At 42.2% G+C, this 23730-nt stretch overlaps 1 pseudogene; it reads right to left on the bottom strand.

Annotated features, from left to right (window-relative positions):
* Window positions 1-19874: 19874 nt before the first annotated feature.
* Window positions 19875-21882, bottom strand: LOC128591417 (telomeric repeat-binding factor 2-interacting protein 1-like; annotated as a pseudogene).
* Window positions 21883-23730: the final 1848 nt, after the last annotated feature.

The following is a 23730-nucleotide window of genomic DNA, read 5'->3' as shown; positions in this document are numbered from 1 at the left end:
TATTAATTGAGGTGCAAGTTTTAATATAGGATTTAGCTTTGGTAGACCACCTCTATCTCCCTCCTGTATATTTACATTAATTTCCAGATCGACTTTCAGAACTGATGTCTTTTTTTTTTTTAGACAGAGTCTTACTGTCACAGCAACCTCAAACTCTTGGGCTTAAGTGATTCTCTTGTCTCAGCCTCCCGAGTAGCTGGAGCTACAGGGGCCAGCCACAATGCCCAGCCATTTTTTTGTTGTAGTTGTCATTGTTGTTTAGCAGGCCTGGGCCAGGTTCGAACCCGCCAGCCCTGGTGTATGTGGCCGGCACCCTAACCACTGAGCGATGGGCACTGAGCCCAGAAGTGATGTCTTGTTTCCTGGCATCTCCCTTAGGGTCTTGCACAGACTTTCTTTGTATCTCCTATCTCTCAAAGCTACAATTACTTTTTACTTGAGTTCTTAGGTTCTGAGCTCTAGAAGAGCAGTGTGCTGGGTAGAATGTGTCCCCCCAAATTTATGTGCTTCCTGGAACCTCAGAATATGACCTTATTTGGAAATAGGATCATTAAAGATATAGTAAGTTAAGGTGAGTTCCTGCTGGAGTACAGTGGCCGTTATTCCGATATAACTGGTGTCTTTATATGTGTAAGAAGAGGGGAGGAGATGAGGAGAAAGAGAGGGACACACAGAGAGGAGAGACACAAGAACACCTTGCAATGATGGAGGCAGAGATTGGAGTGATGTCTCAAAGACTGCTGGAAAACAGCAGAATCTAGGAAGAGGAGAGAAAAGGTCCTCCTTGCCTCTCATCCTAGATCCTTCCACAAGGGCGTGGCCCTGCTGACACCTTGATTTCAGACTTCTGGATTCCAGAATAATTTATTTTTGTCATTTTAAGCCACCCAGTTGATGGTACTTTTTTTGCAGCAGTCCTTATAAACTAACATAGGAGCTGTGTTCAGGTCCCTGTTGTATTGCAGGACCTATGACAGGATCTGGAATGGAAAGGTGACCTGTGAATGCTTGCCAGAGATGAAATGTATGTTGAGAGAAGGGATAAGACAAATGCAATGAAGGAGACAGCAGACACAAGAAGGTAAATGGTTTTCCTCTCTAGCTCATGGGCTGGTAGTTGAGATGCTTATCAATCATTGTCTGGTGTATATGTCCAGTAAGCACTCATTCAGTGCAAGAATGAGTAAATGAATGGGTGAATTTGTGATACTGGATTTTTCTCTCATCTTCACATTACCTCTAAAAGAACTATCAGTTGATACTCCTGGTGACAGGAAAATGATGATGCTCTGTGTACAAAGCAGTAACATGGCAGAACTGTGTGGAGAAACACACATGTACAAATGCCTTGTAGAAAGTGTTAACAGTTCAGTGCCCCAAATGCCAGGGGGTAATGCTGGAGGATCAGCCCTGCCTGGACCATGGAGAGAGGCAGTGAGGCTCAGTGTCGTGCTGTGCCTGCCATTCTCTCTCAGTGACCTGCACCCCTGCTGAATTTAGACTCAAGTGGGAAACCTTCCTTCCCCATCTCTGCTCTGCCAGCGATTCCTCCAGACCCCACCCTGCAGTGCAGTCTTTCCAGGAAAGCAGGCTGGTTTCCTTGCAGCTGCTCTGCACCCCCGCTCTGCTTTCCCTTTCCCTCCCTCATTGTTCTTCATTGGCCAGACTTGTTTGGGCACAAGGACGTGAAGAAGACATTCTTCCCATTCTCTGCTCATTGTCACTAATTGAAATGGGAAGCAAGACAAGGCTCCAGAAGAAAAGTTTATTATGGACCGCTTTGTTGGGAGAAAATGAATCACCTAAGCAGATAGGTTTCTATGCTCTCCCGCAAACCTCACTCTTTATTCTATACAACCCCGTCTAATTGTTCAAGGAAATGTTCATCTGCTTCATAATGAAATAGCCATAATGGAAGTGTTGTGAAATCACTGAAAAGTTTATTCAAGGCTTGCTCTTGAAAGCCCAGTCATAATGCATGGGCTTCAGGGGAGTTAATAGAACTGGCTGTCATTGAAATTGCTTGGATAACAAATTTGCCTAACATGCATCCTTTTAAATATGCCTGTTGGTGAAAGTCTGAATTGGCATTTGACAGATGAAAAGTGCTAACAAAAGGTGTGAATTTCCCAGCTTTGGTGTTAGGCCCTCCCTTCGTGGCTATGTCTTCAGTGTCCCTGCCCAGCCTCTTACAAACAAATGGGGCCAGGAAACCTTCAGGTTCCCATGAAACCATGTCTTGTAAACAGGAGAACTCCTGTGAACTCTTTTCTTAAAGCATAAAGCATGGAGAAAGAGGAGAAAATCATCCCATAGAGAGGAAGGGAAATACCCAGAAAGAATGAATGGACAAAATGAGGGTAGAGAAGACAAACTGCTTTGCAGTGCTATTATTCCAATAAATTCTACCAGGATGAGGAGTCAGAACCAATGAAGAAAAAGAAATACAAAGACAGGAGACACATGCGCTCCACATGCACTACACAGCTCTTGAATGGAAAGAAGTTTAAGATACATTTCTGCCAGCAAGAAGCCTAGATTCATTCATTTATCCATTCACTGAGGAAATAAATACTTTTGAGCCACTGAAAACTTATGATCATAAATGCAAAACCAGAGGAGGTTGCCATGATTTTAAGGTAAGTTCAGAAAAGGCAGAAAACTATTTGAATTAGAGATTTGAGAAACTGATTTGGAGATCTACCTCACACCTATGTCTCCTTTGAGCTTCACCCAGAACTGCCCTTCCAGAAACCTGAGACTTGGGTTACAGGGCATTAAATGTGTGGATGATTCTCTTTGCTTCTTTTAATATTTGCAAATGCCACATTCTATCCTGGCCCCATCTGTAATCCAATTTTCTCTTTCTGCTTCCCATATGGAACAGATTGAAGACAACTGCATATTCTTAATAATTCTCTGTTGAGTGGTGAGTTCCCTGGCCCCTGGAAGGCTCTGTGACTGCCTTGACCAAAGGCATTGGTAGAGGTGATGCTATGCCGGTTTCCAGACCTGGAGAAAGAAAGTGGCTAATACCACTTTTTGCTTATGGGAATGTACTCTCTGGGAGCCCTGGGACGCCATGCTGGAGAAGCTACAGGAAGGTGGTCTAGTTGATAGTCCCAGGTGGGCCTCCCCTTCCAGCCATCCCCTCCTAGACACATGAGTAAAGCTAAAGACACATTAGATCCTGAAGACTGGCAAAAACACTAGCTAAATAGCATCAAGTGACTTATTTCAACTGATACTACAAGGAGCCAATGAATCATCCAGCTGAGCCAAGCCTGAAATTCTGACTCAGAACATCATGAAATATTAATGAAACAGATATTGTTTCAAGCTCCTAAGTTTTGGAGCAGGGGTCCTCAAACTGTGGCCCGTGGGCCACATGAGGCGGTGTGATTGTATTTGTTCCCGTTTTGTTTGTTTACTTCAAAATAAGATATGTGCAGTGCGCATAGGAATTTGTTCATAGTTTTTTTTTTAAAACTATGGTTCGGCCCTCCAATGATCTGAGGGACAGTGAATTGGCCCCCTGTTTAAAAAGTTTGAGGATGCCTGTTTTGGAGTGATTTGTTACAGAAGAGATGGTCAAAATCACGAATGATAGCAGTGCCTCTTTTCCTCCCTCTGGGTGAAATCTTTTTGCTTGCTTCTTTCATTGGTGACTGGAATTCATCTCAAGTCACCCATGTCGTGGGACCTTTTTGCATCCCATACCACAACTAGAAGGCCATGTAGTCAGGGCTATTCTATTTGAAAAATATATATATATTTTTTTGTTTTTCTCAGAGACATACCCCTAGCCCAGAATAAACTTGCCCACACAATGGCCATGTGATAAGGGTGTGTGTGTATGTGTGTGTGTGTCTGCTTCTTGCTTGTGTGAGATGGAGCCTTTTTCTTTTTTCTTTTGGTAGGGACTATAGAAACCACTTCAAGGCAAACCCTGTCTAGTGCTTTGTTTTTCGCTCCTGTTTTGTTGCAGTGTCGCCTAAGCATTCAGTGCTGCCGTTTCTTGAGGTGGTGGGCATTGTCCTTCCTCCTGGGCCTGGCAGAACGCTCCGAGGGTCAGTTGGAAATGAAGCTTCTATTATCTGCGATCTGCCTCACCCTCTAAGCCGGTGGGTCCTTACACTAAGGCTCAGCCAAGCATGAAGAAAACTAATTGTCCCCACGCTCTGCTCCACTGCACACCAACTCTCCCCGCCCACCCTGTGCTTTTCCCGGTTCTCCACCCATTGGAGAAAACCTCACCTAAGCGGAGGCACAGAGGGACGCATTCCCAGGTACTGCTCTGCCCAGCCTGCGACTCAAATCGAGGTGTCCCAGGGCTTCTCCCAGAGCTGCTAGTGCCAGGGAAGGGGCGGAGGGAGGGGGAGAAAGCTGATGACTCTGCGTGTTCCCAGTAATTGCAATGGGCATAGGAAAGGGGACTTGATTAATTTGCCTGATGAATTATGCATCACCTCCGCGTGCTGCCCTCCCAGCTTCAAATATTATTATTCACATTGCTTGAATCCAACCACCTCTGCCCTCCTTGCCTGGAAAGATGTTGTCCAACAAGTATCAGTCAGCGAAGCCTTTGGCTTAACTTGACTGTTATGACCACCTGACAGTGCTTCCAGGAAGTCAACAGAATTTGTGAAATGTGAGCTGTAGTTAAAAAAAAAAAAGAAAAAATTCATCCATATAGTTGGAGTAATTCAGCAATAACAAGACCAAGATTTATGATGTGAGGAGGAAACTCAGCTGTCTTTTGTAGTCTCGGACAAAACAAAACAAAACAAAACAAAAAAAACAACTACAGAAGTGGCAATTATTTTGTTAGTTGCGTTTAAAGTTAATACCACATGAAAGAAAGTCTCCTTTAATAAAGAAAGGAGCAACAAGACATGCCATGGCAGTGAGATTAACTGGGTGTTCTCAAGGCCTGCGGATCGAAAATCTGATCTTTCAACTTTTCATCTTTCTGCTCTGTTCAAGCTTGGTTTAACCAGGGGCCTTTTTCAATCCCTTCTGAGTGGTTAGTGGAAATGTGGCCTTTCATTAAGGGTCCTCACACGCCCTAAATGATCCAGTCCACTGTGTTACCCATCCTTCCAGGTGAAGACAGAAAACTCTTTGTGTTAATTATCAGAGTAAAATAGGGGCAATACTTCCTAAATGAAGTTGGGTTTGAAGAGCTGAGCAGGGCACAGTTTTTGTCAAACTTTTCTGTGAAAGTGCAGCCTGAGAGGCAAAGCTAACAAGGGAAATAATTCAGTTAGTGAAATAAGTATATGATTTAAATTTGGGTTTTTTTTTTTTTTTGGTAATAGCTTTATTGAGATGATCCACACAATTCACCCACTTAAAGTGTACAATTCAATCGTTTATAGTATTTTCATAGAGTTGTGCAGCTATCACTACACTAAATTTTAGATCACTTTTATCATCTCAAAAATAAATCCTGTACTCTTTAGTTGTGACTCCCAGTCTCCCATTTCCCAACCCAAAGCAACCACTAGCTACTGAAGGCAAGCCACCAAGACTAGCTTTCTGTCTCTGTATACTTGCCAATTCTGGACACTTCATATCAATGGCATCATAAAATATGTGGTCTTTTGTGCCCAGCTTCTTTTACTTAGCATGACATTTTCAAGGTTCATTCGTGCTGTAGCATGAATCAATACTTTATTCCTTTTTATGGTGAAATAATATTCCATTGTCTGGCTATACTCCATTTTATTTAACCATTTATCAATTGATGAAACAATATGATGAATTTGCAGTCTTCTTATTTTGAATTTTTATGTTTTATGTCTTTCTGTGAAGATTCTCATAGCAAGTTGAAAAAAAGCTTTTGTGTAATATATTAGACAAGAAGAACAATGTAAAACTCTAAATACAAAATAGGTTTTAGGTTCTTATAAGTTGAGGTTATAGCAAATAGTTAGATCCTAAATGTTTCTTACAGCATTCAGATAAAGCTTTAGAAAATTAGCTCTTTCTAAGTACAAAATAAAAAAAGTGTCTTACATTTGAATCAGTCTTTTCAAAATCGCAGGAATCCTATTCAACAAATGTATTTTGAGCACTTATTCTACTATAGTCACTCACCTCAAGAACTTAAAAGTCTAATGAAAAACAACTAAGTCACAGATGACCAATGAAAACAAATGACATAGTGTTAGAGACAACAAATGAAGTCACAAAAACAATCAATCTTCATGGACAGGTTGAAAGCCAGGTAAACCAGAAGGGGAAGCTAGCTGGATATACCAGAGCCTGGCTGGAAGCAAGACCATCTCAGTCTCACCAGCTATAGACTGGACTTTCAGGACCACACCTCACCAACACCCCTTCCTTAGAGAAGGCAGCTACAATTTCAGCATTGAGCTCTCCCTCTGTCCCCCTGGTGGACTGAGGACCTTCATTAATCAGACATTCTGGAGGACCCTGTTTCCCTGTTTGTATGTAAAACGAGTTGGACTTGATATTCCTCAACTTCTCTCAAGAGGCAGAGAGTAGAAAGGGAAGACTTCAGAATCTGATTTGAATCATAATTTCACCATTTACTAGATGTGTGGTGTTGAGCACATTATCTTATCCCTTACAAAGAATAGTTCTCTCATCTGTAAAATGAAAACAACACAACTCGTTCACAGACATAGTGTAAGTGGAATGTCTTGAGGTCATGTCCACAAGGTGCCTTGCAATTAGCAGGCAACACAGAAATGGTAGTTACTTAAGACTCTGTCACTTTGAAGACAAAGCAGTCTTCACTCTGATGACAGTTCATATGTCAGTTACTCGGCAATAGGTTACTTACTGAGCACTTACTAAGAAGACAGGGGCCTTGCCTATTCTTACAATGGAATGAGGAGCCCACCTTAGTCCATATGAGACATACCATGACCAGGATAAAACATTATCCCCCAAAGTTGGAAGTGGCTTTTGGACACTCCCAGTAGCCAGTGACTTGTTCTTCTCCCAGGGTTCTTAGCACTTTCTCCTTTGGGTTTGAATTATTAGGCTAAGAGTTTTATCTTTTCCACCAGATTGTAATGTCCTTGAAGGTGGGAACTATGTTCTTTTATATTTAAAATCTGGGTTTATCAGGTAGTTCCCTCTGAAACCATGCTGCTTCTCTGGTTATCTTTCATTTTTCTTTTTCTTTGGAGTAATTTGTGATTCTATGGTTAGAATTTTATTTTTAAAGCCTCTTGAGACGTATTTCCTTTCAAGGCATGACTCTATGGTCATAATGATCTTTCCTCAGAACATTCAGATGTTTAATTTCTTGAAGTCTAGGGCACCGCTTTAGTCCACATGGTTGACGTGATGGGCCACTTCTTCACCACTGGTGATTTGTTTCTCTCATGCTGATTAGCAAACTCAAAATAGCAATTACATTCATTGTTTCCTCTACTTTAGTAAGAAATATTGAAGTTGTCAGAAAGGCAAGTCAAATGTCCTTTCTTTAGTAGAACAAGGATTTCTATTGACTTCTGTAGTGCTGAAGCCCCCATTACTTCCCAATCTTGTCCAGGTCCTAGGAATCTTATATGAGAGACTGCCACTGACCAGGCCAGCTAAGCTCCACCCTAGTCTGTAGGTCAGACTGACACTCAGCTTTCTTTAAAAAGTGAAAGAATGTTTGAACAGTATATTCCTAACTTTAGCTTGGAATAGGCAGTTGAGTTTATGGGTATATCAGTGTATCCTCAAAGATAATGTATTGGAAGGATCCTGGGGTGACTCCCAGGAGTGAGGAAAGAATGCGTTCAGATCCCAGAAAGGGCAGAGCCAGGGCACGTACATCAGGAGACCTTAGCAGTAGGATCCATGGACCATCTTTCTAGGGACCACTTTTATGTTAACTTTCCTCCAATATTCCAGCCTCTGGGAATATAAAACTATCCAAATTTCAAATTTCAGAGGAGAGGCCAGTTGGCTCTTCATGGGTCAGAGGTCTGTTCTTCAACCAATCCTTCTTACAATAGCACAGATTTAGGCTCTGATTGCTCACCCTTTCATTTGGAGACAATCGTAGAGAAGGAAGATTTGCCATGGAGTGGGCAGCAACCCTGGCTGGTGTCTACCAAAGTAGGTGTGTGCCTGTTTGTTCCACACTGACCAACAACAAGCAAGGCAGGGGAAAACTCTACCTAAGACTGTCTGAGTCTACTGCTATTTCATGTGGTGAAAAGTTGTAAGATCAAAGGGAAAAAAACCCCCACCAACCTGTAATTTTCTGGTATTTATGATGCTATCTTCTTTTACATGCTTACCTAGCATTTTAAGTTCTGTTATTTAACAGGCTAGAAATTCATGAGGCCAAGTATTTATTGCAATACGCAAATTTTATGTACCTAAACTGTGAAGCTGGGAATAGGCATTTTCTTAAAACATAGTGCAATCCTCAAAGAAAGCACTCTAAATCAGAGCCCCTCAAAGGATTCTTATTCAACAAAAGAATTCAGGAATAACGTGGCCCTGAAGGCACTGTAGGATTGGGGAGATAGAACAGAAGATGCTCTTTCATTTATTTCTTCATTGACTATTTAGTGAATACTCACGCTAGGTAAGGCACAGTGCTAGGCACTTGGGATACCTGAGTGATCGTGTTCTCTACCTCGGAGATTTGAGGGTACACAATTAAATTAGTAATAATACTCATTGAGTTACAATGCAGATTACAGGGTGTAGAGGATCATATAGCAGGATGACCTCATATTGCAGGGTGTTGGGGGTAAGAGGCGAAAGATTGTTCAAGGGAAGCTGGGACCTGAGAAGTGATGCACAAAGTCATGTGAAGAGCAGAGGAACAGTGTTTTAGGCAGAAGAAACCATATGCACACAGGCTCTGAGGCAAGAGAGAACATGATGCATCCAAGTAGTTCTGAGAGTCTAGAGTTGATCAAGTATGGAAAATCAGGAGGCAAGATGAGGCAGAAACCATCTCAAGAATTATTTGGCTTAGAACTTAATCCCAGGGGCACCAGGGAGTCACAAAAGGTTTTAAATAGGTGGATACTGACTGGGTGCAGTGAGGAGAAGGTTTGGGTCTAGATGGCTCTGGAGACCCAGTACCTAAGATCCTGGTAGAAAAAAAAAAGATCCTGGTAGAATAAGGCTACTAAAAATTGAAATGACCTTTCTCAGAAAGCTCTTCTGAGCGCTAATGCTTGCTTCCTGAGATTTAAGAGAGGTGCTCTGGAGAGCCAGGGCAGGCTACTGCAGACCCTGGGGCAGGGCAGGATGGCTGGGGCCAAATCAAAGCTGAGAGAAGGGCTTTAGGAGCTCCTCACTGCCACTGTGAGATGCCTGCACCAACACAGGACAGGCCCACAGACCTTGGGGCAGGCACTCTCTTTTAAAGTGTCTTTGTAAATCATGCTGTTGACCTTGAGTTCCCAGCCTCACCCAGGGAAAGACTCCGATACTGGCAGATGTTGAGGCTCAGGTTTAAAACCTGGTACTGATCTGGAGCCCAGGATGGGCACAACCTCCTGGCAGCATCCCTTACATCACCACACAACAGTGGGTAGGTCAACACTGGTCTTATTCTTCCCCTGAAAGAATTATTATTATTATTTTGCTTGGTTATACCAAAAAGTTACTAAATTTAGACTTCATTCCCCATTCATTTTTCTGAAGGGAGTGGTTCTTTGTCTGATCAACTTGCTATTTTGTCATTCAATATTTATTTAGCACATATAGGTAAATCCCCATGGGATATGTTCGAGAAGGTGCCAAATGAATCAGATATTATCTTGACCCCCAGAAATGTGGAATCATATATGAGAAATAAGACATGCTAATTCAGCATATCTTTATTGAGGCCCTACCAACTGTCAAGCTCTGTGCTGGGTGCCTGAGACACGATAATGAAAGGGCACCCTCAGGGAGCTTCCATGGAAACACAGACACGTATATTAACTGTTGTATTATTATTGTAAAAATCAGCACCTTGGTGACAGAGAGTGACAGAGAGATAAATAGAGATAGAGAGAGAGACAGAGAGGGAGAGAGAAGAGCTGCACTTGCCTGCCACAGGCTTCCAATGGCCAAGGTTCTGGAAGTATGCACTGATAGCATCCAGGATGGAAGCTGAACTTCCAGAGCCATGGCCATTGGATGCCAGGGCCTGTGAGGAAGTATCCGTGACCTGGATGACAGTGGAGAAGAATTTGGATGCCAGCATTCCTGGAACTAAGAACCAAAGTGTGATGACAAAGGAGCTTGGGATACTGAGGCCAGAGTGGAGCTCAGAAAAGACTGTTTAGTGGAGGCGATACCTAGATGTTATTTAGCTGGACCAGCTGGCAGGAAAATCTTCCAGGTAAGGGAACAGAATTTCAGCAAATAGAAGGGTGGTTAATAAAATGTATGGTGAAATTCCATGGAATAATAATGAAAAGCTTGTATCAACATGGACAGATCCGAAAAAAGCAATGCTGTGCTGAAGGCAAAATTATATATGTTTGTATATGTTTACATATATAGTTATAGATATAAACCTAAAAGGAAAATACACAAAACTCAGAGTGGTTACCTCTGGAGAGTGGGGAAGAGATTGAAGGTGGAGGTGAGGGGGTCTTAAGCTTTATCAGTAGTGTTCCAGTTTCTTAAAGGGTGAATGTATTTCTGTATTATTTAAGGAATGAAAAGCCTTTAATACAAGGTGAAAACTGGTCAGTGCTATAGACAGACAGAGATGGAGTGTACAAGACATATGATGGGGGGAATGGACAGCACCACCAGCTGGCGGGTGGGGGAACTTCCTGAAGGAGGCAGCTCCCTGTTAAGGACCAGCCAGATCTGGTCCTAAAGGGATAGAGTGGCAGAGGGACAGATGCAGGGGTAGGAAAGTGAGAGATGGATGAGGGAGAGAGCAATAGTTTGCCTAGAATGAGTGTGTGAGGGGAAAGATTGGGGATCAAGGGAAAAGTTGGATTAGGACCTATTCACTGGGGCAGGATTGAGGGCTTTGGGGATCTTGAAGTAAATGAGGGGTCAACAAGGTGGGTTGCAAAGGGCAGAGCAAGAGGTGAGAGTCAAGTCAAGAGCCTGTTGCAGTGGTCCAGGGGGCAGAGGCTGCAGGCAGCAGGGGAGGAGCGTAAGGCTGGACACATGTGTCACTTTCAGTGGATCATACAATTCAAACCTAAAATACCTTCCCAGCTTCTTAGAAACGTTCTTATCTCTGGCCTTAAACACTTCGGAGGCAAGGTAAGCTCTGAAGAATGACATGCTCTTTAAACTGACACTCTCAAGGAAAGCCTTAATTTTCTTGAAAAAATTCTTTATTAACTTAAATACCACGGCTTTTCTGCTAACACTAAGAAGAGATTATAATATTCCAGCGGGACTTCCTTTGCTTAACATGAAAATAAACCTGACAGAAGGATTACAAAACTAAACATGGAACATTACAAGAAACACTAATTACCTCCCATTCTTTCTTCTCACTCCCTAAAACAACTATTTAGACAAACAAAGCAGCAGTGAGGAGGAGGGAGCAGAACTGAAGGGTGTATGGCTCTGCTAATCCCTGCTGCTTTGATAAATCTGAAATAGGATCATTTGACATCTGAGAAGTGGGAGGTATCTTTCAAGGAGTGCTTTGCATTGGGTTACCTCAAGTAACTCTGATTTACCTTTTGAATCCAACAGCTTTGGACTGAACATATAATTTCTGCCCTCTGAAGTTGTCTGGGAACCCTCCCCTCTCCTTTCCTGGCAGGGTAATTATCTCTTTTGGTCCTGCAGCCTCCTGCTGCCTACTCTGCAGAGCATCTGCACGGAGACGGCTGTCTGCAGACGGTAAGCTTGGAGAACCCAGAGTCCATTTAGTGGCCACCCTGAGTCGGCCAGTGCTTGTGTTTATAAGAATTTCATGAATGAGCAGATTTGTGGAAGAAGTGGGGGGCAGAGGGAGAGAGATGGAGAGGGAGAGGTCGGGTGGTCAGGGAGACTTTTGGCCATTGAAACCCTGCCCTCTGGTTCTGAATAAAGCTGTCTACCCAAACAGAAACAAGCCTTATTTGGTCTGTTTCTGTAAAAAGATTTCATGTCAAATATTTATGTCCAAATACTGATTTGGATTTTAATGCCATAGTTAAGTGCATCCCCTCTCTCCACCTTCTATCAGTTGGTTTCCCACAGCAAAACTGGGAAGGGCCCTTATGATACAGAAATTTTTATTAAAATCTTAAAAAGGCCCTGAAGCACAACATGAAATAAATGAGATACAGTTTCCTATACAATCAGCCTGAGCACATATACACTCAACAGCGTGTGTATAAATAGTAACATTACCAGGTGCTTTTGAGTTATCCATGACCCTCCCTCTCACCTCTCTGTGTCTCTTCCTCCATTCCTCAGTGTCTGTGTCTGTCTCTGTTCCACCACTGCCCTCATCGTGCCTCGAGTCCCACCTTGCTCCCGTATCCTGTGTTTCTGTCTCATCATGATCAATGCTAACAAGACAGGTAGATTCTTGGGTTCTAAGAGTTTATGTGATCGTTGCAGGGAGTTCTTGGTCCTTCTGTGTGTTATCTTATCCTATTTGTTGTTGGGGATAAAATCTTGCGAATCCTGGGAGCATCACTGTCCTCCAATGCAGCCCCTATATCTGTGTCCCTGAAATACCTTTCTCTCAGGACTGTGCTGCTGATGGTCTGTGCTTTTTGGTGGAAAGAGACCATCTTCCAGTCTGAGTGTTACCCGGAGCAGTTTCCCTCATTTCCATGAAGGCCTTTAATTTTTATTCTTATCTGCATTGTTGTTTACCCAACTTTTGTACCTTGACTTGCTGTTTTGTTTGAGCACTAAACTGTTACAGATTTCTCAAATATATATCACTGTGGCTAAACACATAAGTAAGACAACCTAACAACATGAAACAAAATGCATGAGTGTGTTTAAGCTTTCACTGCCATAAAAACCCAAGCAAACAGAGACCAACTGCAAAAAACAAAAAATACAATAAAACAGAAGATTCTTCTCATTTCTGGATGAATTATATATAAAACCCCAAGCAAAACAGATAATAACAGCAAAAAACAAACAAACAAAAAAACAAAATCAAAATACAACAAAACAGAAAACTATTCATTTGTGGAAGAATTATATCTTAGCCCATCAAAAATAAATATTGATTCACAAAATGCTCAGTTTAGGGAACCTAATGCTGAAAAAAAAAAATAGAAGACAATTGGATCGCTAAAATCAGATTACTAACATTGTGCTTGGAAATTGAGGACCCATGGGCTAATAAGAGACCTCAGTAATTTCTTATCCTGTTTGTTGCAAACTGAAGATGAGCCTCCATAGGACCCACAGGGTACATTACAAACCTGGTTTGGCATGAGTATGATAAAATGAAAAGGTAGCAAATAAAACATGGAATGCATCCATCTTCTCTACAAGGAGAAGGGATCCCCAAAGATATCCAGAGCCCTTAGGCCTATAGCAAGTGGAGGATAGTGAGTTACTTTCAGTGAGTGCAGGTCTCCTGCCCCACATATGTACAGCCCAGCACTGAGAGAACTTTTGGATGAAAGTGTGCATCTCAGTCTGGGCTATTATAAAACACCATTAACTAAGTGGCTTATAAACAATAGAAGTTTCTCACACTTCTAGAAGCTGGAAAATCTAAGTTCAAGGCACCAGATTTGGCACCTGGTGAGGGTCTTCTTCCTGGTTCATAGATGGCATCTTCTCCTGCTGTCCTTACATGGTAAAAGGAGTGAGAGAACTCTTTAGGGTCTCTCTCTCTCTCTCTCTCCACACACACACACACACACACACACACACACACACACACACACACACACACACACGTATTTTGTTTTCTTTTTAGAACTGGGGTCTTGTTCTATTGCCCTGGCCAAAGTACAATTGTGTGGTCACAGCTCTGCGTGGCATCAAACTCCTAGGCTCATGTAATCCTCCCTCCTCAGCTTTCTGAGTATCTACAGGTTCATATCACCATGCCTGGACCTCTCAATGTCCAGCTAAAAAATTAGCTCTGCTGATTTTTAATTTTTTTTTATTGTTACATCATAGCTGTGTACATTAGTGCAATCAAGGGGTAAAATGTGCTGGTTTTATATATAATCAGAAATATTCTCATCAAACTGTTCAACATAGCCTTCATGGCATTTTCTTACTTATTGTATGTAGACATTTGTATTCTGCATTTAGTAAGTTTCGCCTGTACCCATTCTAAGATGCACTGTAGGTGTGGCCCCATCCATTACCCTCCCTCCACCCTAACCTCCCCCCTCACTTCCCCTTCTTTGGCCCTTTCCCCATAGTCTTGTGCTATAGTTGGGTTATAGCCTTCATGTGAAAGCTATAAATTAGCTTCATAGTAGGGCTGAGTACATTGGATACTTTTTGTTCCATTCCTGAGATACTTTGCGAAGAAGAATATGTTCCAGCTCCATCCATGTAAACATGAAAGAGGTAAAGTCTCCATCTTTCTTTAAGGCTGCATAATATTCCATGGTATACATATACCACAATTTGCTAGTCCATTTGTGGGTTGATGGGCACTTGGGCTTCTCCCATGACTTAGCAATTGTGAATTGGGCTGCAATAAACATTCTGGTACAGATGTCTTTGTTATATTGTGATTTTTGGTCTTCTGGGTATAAACCTAGTAAAGGAATTATGGGATCAAATGGCGGGTCTATTTTTAGGTCCCTAAGTATTCTCCGAACATCCTTCCAGAAGGAACGTATTAGTGTACATTCCCACCAGCAGTGTGGAAGTGTGCCCTTTTCTCCACATCCACACCAACATCTCTGGTTTTGGGATCTTGTTACATGGCCTACTCTTACTGGGGTTAGGTGATATCTCAAAGTAGTTTTGATTTGCATTTCTCTGATGATTAAGGATGATGAATTTTTTTTCATGTTTTTGTAGATCATGCGTCTGTCTTCTTTAGAGAAGTCCCTTGCCCACCCTGAGATGGGATCACTTGTTCTTTTCTTGCTAATACCTTTGAGTTCTCTGTGGATTCTGGTTATTAAACCTTTATTGGAGGTATAACCTGCAAATATTTTCTCCCATTCTGAGGGCTGTCTGCTTGCTTTACTTACTATGTGCTTGGCTGTGCAGAAGCTTTTTAGCTTGATCAGGTCCCAGAAATGTATTTTTGATACTGCTTCAAATGCCTGGGGAGTCCTCCTCATAAAATATTCACCCAGGCTGATTCCTTCAAGAGTTTTCCCTGCACTTTCTTCAAGTATTTTTCTAGTTTCATGTCTTAAGTTTAAATCTTTTATCCAGTGAGAGTCTATCTTAGTTAATGGTGAAAGGTGTGGGTCCAGTTTCCGTCTTCTACAGGTTGCCAGCCAGTTCACCCAGCACCATTTGTTAAATAGGGAATCTTTTCCCCACTGAATGTTTTTAATTGGCTTGTCAAAGATCAAATAATGGTAAGTAGCTGGATTCATCTCTTGGTTCTCTATTCTGTTCCAGACATCTACTTCTCTGTTTTTGTGCCAGTACCATGCTGTTTTGATCACTATCGATTTATAGTACAGTCTCAGTTCTGGTAGTGTGATTCCTCCTGCTTTGTTTTTATTGCTGAATAATGTTTTGGCTATTCGATGTTTTTTTCTGATTCCATATAAAACGAAGTATTATTTTATTCAAGATCTTTAAAATATGACAATGGAGCTTTAATAGGATTTGCACTAAAATTATATATTGCTTTGGGGAGTATAGACATTTTAACAATGTTGATTCTTCCCAGCCATGAGCATGGTATGTTTTTCCATTTGTTAACATCTTCAGCTATTTCTTTTCTTAAAGTTTCATAGTTCTCTTTGTAGAGATCTTTCACATCCTTTGTTAGGTATACTCCCAAATATTTCATCTTCTTTGGCACTACTGTGAAAGGAATAGAGTCCTTGAGTATTATTTCGGCTTGGTTATTGTTGGTATATATAAAGGCTACAGATTTATGGGTGTTTATTTTGTAACCTGAGACATTGCTGTATTCCTTGATCATTTCTAAAAGTTTTGTAGTAGAATCCCTGGTGTTTTCTAGATATACATTCATGCCATCTGTGAAGAGTGAAAGTTTGATGTCTTCTGACTCTATGTGGATACCCTTGATCGCCTTTTCTTCCCTAATTGCAATGGCTAAAACTTCCATTACAATGTTAAAGAGCAATGGAGACAATGGGCAACCTTGCCTGGTTCCTGATCTAAGTGGAAATGATTTCAATTTAATTCCATTCAATACGATATTGGCTGTGGGTTTGCTGTAGATGGCCTCTATTAGTTTAAGAAATTGCTGTAGCAATTTTCTTCATTGTTCTGATCGTGAAGTGATGCTGGATATTATCAAAAGCTTTTTGTGTGTCAATTGAGAGAATCATATGGTCTTTATTTTTTAGTTTGTTTATGTGCTGAATTACATTTATCTAGCACTGCTAAAGCGGTGTTAAAATCTCCAACTACTATGGAAGTGGAAGAAATCAAGTTCTCAGATTTACGTATATTGAACCAGCCTTGAGACCCTGGGATAAATCCCACTTGGTCATGGTGTATAATTTTTTTGATGTGTTGTTGTATTCTGTTTGTTAGGATCTTATTGAGTGTTTTTGCATCAATATTCATTAGTGATATTGGTCTATAATTTTCTTTTTTTGATGGGTCTTTCCCTGGTTTGGGGATCAAGGTGATGTTTGCTTTGTACACTATGTTGGGTAATATTCCTTCTTTTTCTATATTTTGGAAGAGGTTTAGTAATATAGGTACTAATTCTTCTTTAATTGTTTGGTAGAATTCTGACGTAAAGCCATCTGGTCCTGGGCTTTTCTTTTCAGGAAGATTTTGTATAGTTGATGCTATTTCAGAATTTGATATAGGCCTGTTCAACATTTCCACTTCATTCTGGCTAAGTCTTGGTAGGTGGCGTACTTCCAGGTATTGGTTGATTTCTTTCAGATTTTCATATTTCTGAGAGTAGAGTTTCTTGTAGTATTCGTTAAGGATTTTTTGAATTTCTGAGGGGTCTGTTGTTATTTCATTGTTACCATTTCTGATTGATGAAATTAGAGATTTTACTCTTTTTTTCCTGGTTAGGTTGGCCAAAGGTTTATCTATTTTATTGATCTTTTCAAAAAACCAACTTTTGGATTTATTGATCTGTTGTGTAATTCTTTTGTTTTCAATTTCATTTAATTCTGCTCTGATTTTGGTTATTTCTTTTCTTCTGCTGGGTTTGGGGTTGGAGTGTTCTTCCTTCTCCAGTTGCTTGAGATGTCCCATTAAGTTATTAACTTCCTCTCTTTCTGTTTCCTTGAAGAAGGCTTGCAGTGCTATAAATTTCCCTCTTAGGACTGCCTTTGCAGTATCACAGAGGTTCTGATAACTCGTGTCTTGATTGTTGTATTATTCCAAAAAATTGGTGATTTCCTTCTTATTCTCATCTATAACACATCTATCCTTGAGCTAAGGTTGTTTAGCTTCCATGTTTTTGTATGGGTATGCAGGTTCCTGTTGGTATTGAGTTCAACTTTTATTCCATGATGGTCTGAGAAGATGCAAGGAATAATTTCTATTTTTTTAAATTTTCTGAGGTTAGATTTGTGGCCTAGGATATGGTTGATTTTGGAGTATGTTCTGTGGGCTGATGAGAAGAATGTGTATTCAGTTTTGTTGGGATGAAATGTTCTGTAGATGTCTGTTAAGTCCAGATGTTGAATGGTCAAGTTTAAATCTAAAATTTCTTTGCTTAGCTTCTTTTTGGAGGATCGATCTAGCACTGCTAAAGCGGTGTTAAAATCTCCAACTACTATAGAAGTGGAAGAAATCAAGTTCTCACATCTGTTAGAGTTTCTCTTACAAATTGAGGTGCGTTCTGGTTGGGTGCATAAATATTAATAATGGAGATCTCATCATATTGAGTATTACCTTTAACAAATATGAAGTGTCCATCCTTATCCTTCCTTATTTTGGTTGGTTTAAAGCCTATTGCATCTGCAAATAGGATTGTAACGCTTGCTTTTTTCTGCTTTCCATTTGCCTGGAGTATAGATAACGATCCCTTCACCTTGAGTCTATATTTGTCTTTTAATGTAAGATGCGATTAAAATTTTGTATGCAGCAGATATCTGGCTTGAGTTTTTGTATCCAGTCAGCCAACCTGTGCCTCTTTAGAGGACAATTTAAACCATTTATATTAATTGAGAATATTGATATGCCTTTCGAGACTCAGGTGGACATTTTTAATCCTTTTGCGACTATGGAAGTTGGAATTTGATCAAAACTTTTTGGGAGGGTTTACTTTTGTGGTGGAGGGTTATGCTGGTCTTTTTGAAGGATAGGTCTGAAAATATCCTGGAGAGCTGGTATAGTTATGGCAAATTTCTTCAACATGTGAATGTCATTAAAGTATTTAATTTCTCTGTCATAAATGAAACTCTGTTTAGCTGGGTACAGGATCCTGGGTTGAAAGTTATTTTGTTTTAGGATATTAAAAGTCAATGACTATCCTCTTCTAGCTTGAAAGTTTTCAGCAGAGAGATCTGCAGTTATTCTAATATTCTTCCCCTTGTAGGTGATGGTTTTCTTTCATCTGGCTGCTTTCAGAATTTTCTCCTTCATATTAACTTTAGTGAAATTGATTATGATGTGTCTGGGGGATGTCTTATTTGGGTTGAGTCATGCTGGAGTTCTGAAACTGTCTGCTATCTGAATTTCAGAATCTCTTGGCATGTCTGGAAAGTTCTCCTTCATAATCTCATGGAGAAGAAACTCTGTGCCTTGTGAAGCCACTTCGTTGCTTTTGGGGATCCCCATAAGATGAATATTGCTTTTCTTCAAATTATCCAGAGCTCTCTGAGAGAGTGATCTATTTTTGCCCTCCATTTAGCTTCCTCTTTGAGAGTTTGGAAGGTTCGAAAGCTTTGTCTTCAATGTCAGAAATCCTTTCTTCTGCTTGCTCCATTCTGTTACTGAAGGATTCTACTGTGTTTTTCAGATCTTTGAGGGATGCAACTTGTCTCAATGTGTCAAAATCTTTGGTCATTTGGTCTTTGAATTCATTGAATTCTTGAGATATCTTTTGGGTTACTGCTTGGAATTCTAATTCGATCTTATTTGCTATCCAGATTCTGAATTCGATTTCTGACGTTTCAGCTATTTGTGCATGGGATCTTGTGCTGTATCTGCCCCCATTGATCCTTGGGGGAGTTGATCTACTCTGATTATTCATATTGCCAGAGTTTTTCTGTTGATTTTGCCTCATGATTGTTTTTCACCATTGCCTCTGGCCATCCTCAGAGTTGGGGGGGTGTCTCTCCAAGATTAGACCCCAGCAGGATCACTCTATTGTTGCTGGATCTTTGTAGGGAGTGACCCTGTTTAGTTGCTCTCAGGCTGTCCCAGCCAGGGAGTTCTGGTTGTGGAGCAGCTCCATAGTATGACACACCTGGATCCAGCAACAGGGCGGGGGTTGGCACACATGGTCCTGGGAATGCCTGGCACCCAGTGACTTTTGCACAGACAGCCCAAGGCTCCAGCAGTCTCTGGCCAGGAGAAGGGCTCCACGCAGGTGCATGGAGGGCTCCAGAGGACATGCGGCTACTAGAGTCCCTGGCCAGACAAGCGGCTGGTGTGGAGACAGGGAGGGTACCGGAGGGAGGATTGAGGGTTGTGAGGCTCCTGCAGTTCCTGGTCAGGGCGTGCGGAGGCCCTGCGGGTGCAGGTTGGGGGTGTCGGGGTAGCTCTTACGGAGGTCTGGGTGGGCGCAGATGGTGGTTGTGGAGCAGTTCTTATGGAGGTCTGGGCCCAGGTGGCTGTCATGGCGCAGCTCTTATGCAGGTCCGGGCGGGAGCCAAGCACGGTCACAGCTCTTACGGAGGTTCCGTGTGGGACTGCAGGCTCTGGCTCCCCTCGATGGCTGCTGTCAGTGGCACCGTGTAGTCCAGCAGCACCTCACTGGTGCTCTTCAAATCACACTTTAGTAGCAAGATTGCAGATGAGGATCCTCAGGTGTGTGTGCATCCGCCTCATTTACAGGGCTTGTTAAAATCGGTATTTTACCTTTTGTTTGTCGAGTTTGTTAAGGTGCTTTCTTTCCTCTGAGTTGGTGATGTTCCTTGGAAGCGTTAGCACCAAGGTCAACATTCTAAGCAATCCTTCCTCAATTCTGTTTTCTCCACTGTGTTCACTGTGATCTTTGTGGGTACCCAAGTGATCGTATCAGTATGCCATCTAATGTGTCTCCCTGTTATCTGTAGTGCCTCCACGGAGGCTGAGGGCCTCTGATTTTTAATTTTTATTTATTTCTTTTATTTTTTGCCAAAACATAGGAGACTATTTAATCTAGGGCTTACAAAGCAATGGCAACATTGATCAGAAGTCTCAGGTCCAGTGTAAGCACTCTCTACAGTTTAATGGTCACATTTTTTTTTAAACCACTTCATTTACCACAGTTATTTTTCTTTGTTATCTGGCAAATTATTTCTTTTGAAATTCAATTCCCTGGGCAGTGCCTGTGGCTCAAAGGAGTAGGGTGCTGGCCCCATATACCAGAGGTGGCGGGTTCAAGCTACATTCTGAGCACCAAAATTTAAAAAAACATTTAAAAAAAATTTTTTTAATTTCTTTTTTCACCATACACTGGTTTTATATACCATTTGACAAATTTTCTTTTTTTTTTTTTTTTTTTTTTTGTGGTTTTTGGCCGGGGCTGGGTTTGAACCTGCCACCTCCAGCATATGGGACCGGTGCCCTACTCCTTGAGCCACAGGCACCGCCCGCATTTGACAAATTTTCATCACACTGGTTAACATAGCCTTCCTGGATTTTTCTTAGTTATTGTGTTAAGACTTTTATATTCTACATTTATTAAGTTTCACATGTACTCTTGTAAGATGCACCGCAGGTGTAATCCCACCAATTACCCTCCCTCCTCCCTTCCTCCTCCTTCCCCTCTACTCCCCTCCCTTTCCCCATATTCTTAGGTTATAGTTGGGTTATAGCTTTCATATGAAAGCTACAAATTAGACTCATAGTAGGGCTGAGTACCTTGGATACTTTTTCTTCCATTCTTGAGATACTTTACTAAGAAGAATATGTTCCAGCTCCATCCATGTAAACATAAAAGAGGTAAAGTCTCCATCTTTCTTTAAGGCTACATAATATTCCATGGTGTACATCAGTGCATCCCTGGTATCCTTATCATCTTTTTGTAAATCTCTGTCATCCTTTTGGGACCAAATGAGGTGTACCTCAGCTCTCTCATCAGATGCTGAGAAGGAGCAAGTAGCCTCCAGCTCGCCCCTGTTTTTTTAGGAAGGCCTATGTAACTGTTGATAGATCCAAGTTAAACGTCTCCATTAACCACCAGGTGATGTTAATGGCAGCTCCCACTCCTGGTGGAGAAGTGGAGAAGCCTTTTCTTCTTCTTCCTCATGAGGCTGCGTTTCTGAGTCTTCCTCAGGTGTGGTGGAACATCCTCACACATGGGCATATGTATTTCAGAATGAGGGCTCTTGTCCCCCACCACCTCCTCAAACTCCGGGTGGCTTCCACAAGCATCTTTTTGATGCTTCTTGCTTCTCCTTGATCTCTCCCTTCACATATTCTTCTTCGAGCAAATCTGGACTTCTCTTACTCCGTGGTTCCTGCTGTCTGCAGCCTCCACGGCCTGCTCCGCCTGCTGCTGGGGCTTCTGGGAGGAGGGGCTCACTGGGGTGTCCCCCAACAAGGGCTTGAGGTAGCGGTCCTTGCAGCACTGCCACGAGGGCTGTGTGAGCGCCGTTTCCTCCATCGCCTTCCATACCGCGTTGTGGGTGACCCAGCTGGGAGGGCGGGCATTCTCCTTCCTGTGAGTCAGGATGGCCAGGTCGCTAGGTCGGTGAAGGTGACTGCCCCTCAGCAGCATGCCCTGGGCTCCTGCACCCTGTGCACTGTACTGCCGCCTCGCAGGATGAGCGTCCACAGCCGGCTCTGGGCTGCGGCTGAGCCCCTGGAGGACCTGGAGCTGCCGTCCTCCCTCATGAACACAGCTGAGGAATGGGTGGGTCCGTTGGGGTCTTTGCCCAAATCCATCGCCTCGGCCTTGTGTGATGCCTGGCACTAAAAGAGCTGCCCCCTAACGAGTGCCTGAAGCACCTCCCGTGCATTTATTTTAAAACATAATTTCTGTTTGATTCTGACAATCTTTTAATTTGAGATGCAGATTATTTCATAGAATAGAGAATTCTAGATTATGACTCTGATTAAATCGTGGGCATATATATTGTTTGTTTTTAATTTCTTGAATGCATCAGGGGGCTCTAGGAGAGAAATTCCATTGCTTTGAAATTTTCAAGATGAAAGTAGTAGGTAAGAGTTCATGTACACTCTGGATCACAAAGATTTTCAGCTTCGGAAATATGCAGCCCTTCCTGTTCAAGTAATCATGGACCAGAGTTGTAGCACAGTAAAGAGGTGGCCAGCTGGACACAGCCTATGATCCAGAGTGGTGGAAATCCGATGAATTAGGCAAGTGATTGCACCTGCTGGAATCGGCTGCCTGCTCCCGCCTCCCTCCCCCCTACCCCCCCACCCCCGCCAAGGTGTCCAGAATGGGAGGAAGCCTTTCCGGAGTTCTCAGTTGTTGGGGGAAGCTTCGTGCTGAGTGGAAAGCCTGGAAGAGTGGGCAGACTCATACTGTATCCAGCAACCAGATCTGAACACCGGTTCTCGTGGACCTGCCATAGGCTTAGGGGCTGGTGAGGCAGCCACACTAAGACGGTTTGGGAGACCAGGGGCCTGCCACCATTTTTAGTTTTGTTAAGAAACAGGTTCTCACTATACCACTCAGGCTGTTCTCAAGCTCCTGGGCTCAAGATATCCTCCCACCTCAGCCTCCCAAGTCTCAGGGATTATAAACATGAGCCACTATGCCCAGCTCCTTTCTTTTTAAGAGCACTAATCCCATGAGGCTCCGCCCTCAGGACCTAATCAGCTACGGAATGTCCCACTTCCTAATACCATTGCATTGTGGGTTAGGATTTCAGCAACATATGAATTTGGGGGATGAGACACAAACATTCAGACCATAGAAGTGCCAAATCATGTACCCCATCTTGGAAACAACAAGAACAGCAGAGATAATGGGTATGAAGACTAAAATTTCTCCCATTTTCTACAAGGAAGAAAAATTAGATACTTTAGTTTTTTATTATCTAGAGCTGTCTAAAGATTTAATGGCCTGCCTGAACAAAGAGTAAACTTTCTGGTCCTGTCAGCTTGGTAGAGATGCTGCAGCTGACTGTAAGAGTCAGCCCAGGGCCTCTCAGCCCAGACGGAATGTTCTCTCCTGGGCTGCTTGGAAATGCAGGAGGGGGCTTTGGTCATAGCAGTGATCAGTCAGATCACCCTAGATCCTTTCAATTCCACTTTAATATGGCAAGTTGAGAGGTCTCTGATTTTTTTTTTTTTTGCAGGAATTTTAAAAAGATACAATAATTTATGAAGGAGAACACAGTACTACAGGTAGGGTCACTCAGGCTGAGACAGAGAATGGTTTCATGTCAGGTTCTTTAAAGCAAACTTTTTGGATGAAAAAGTAATACCTACAGTGTGTGTTTAACAGATACATTTCCAGGCCCCATTCTAGGCTTCCTGGATCAGGCTCCCCAAGGGAAGGTACGAAAACCTTCTGTATCTGGTTCTAAATCCTGGCTACCCACTACAACCACCCAGGTTGCATAATAA

The sequence above is a fragment of the Nycticebus coucang genome, chromosome 8 (assembly GCF_027406575.1).
Source record: "Nycticebus coucang isolate mNycCou1 chromosome 8, mNycCou1.pri, whole genome shotgun sequence".
NCBI lineage: Eukaryota > Metazoa > Chordata > Mammalia > Primates > Lorisidae > Nycticebus > Nycticebus coucang.
This window is presented reverse-complemented; position numbering and strand designations above follow the sequence as displayed.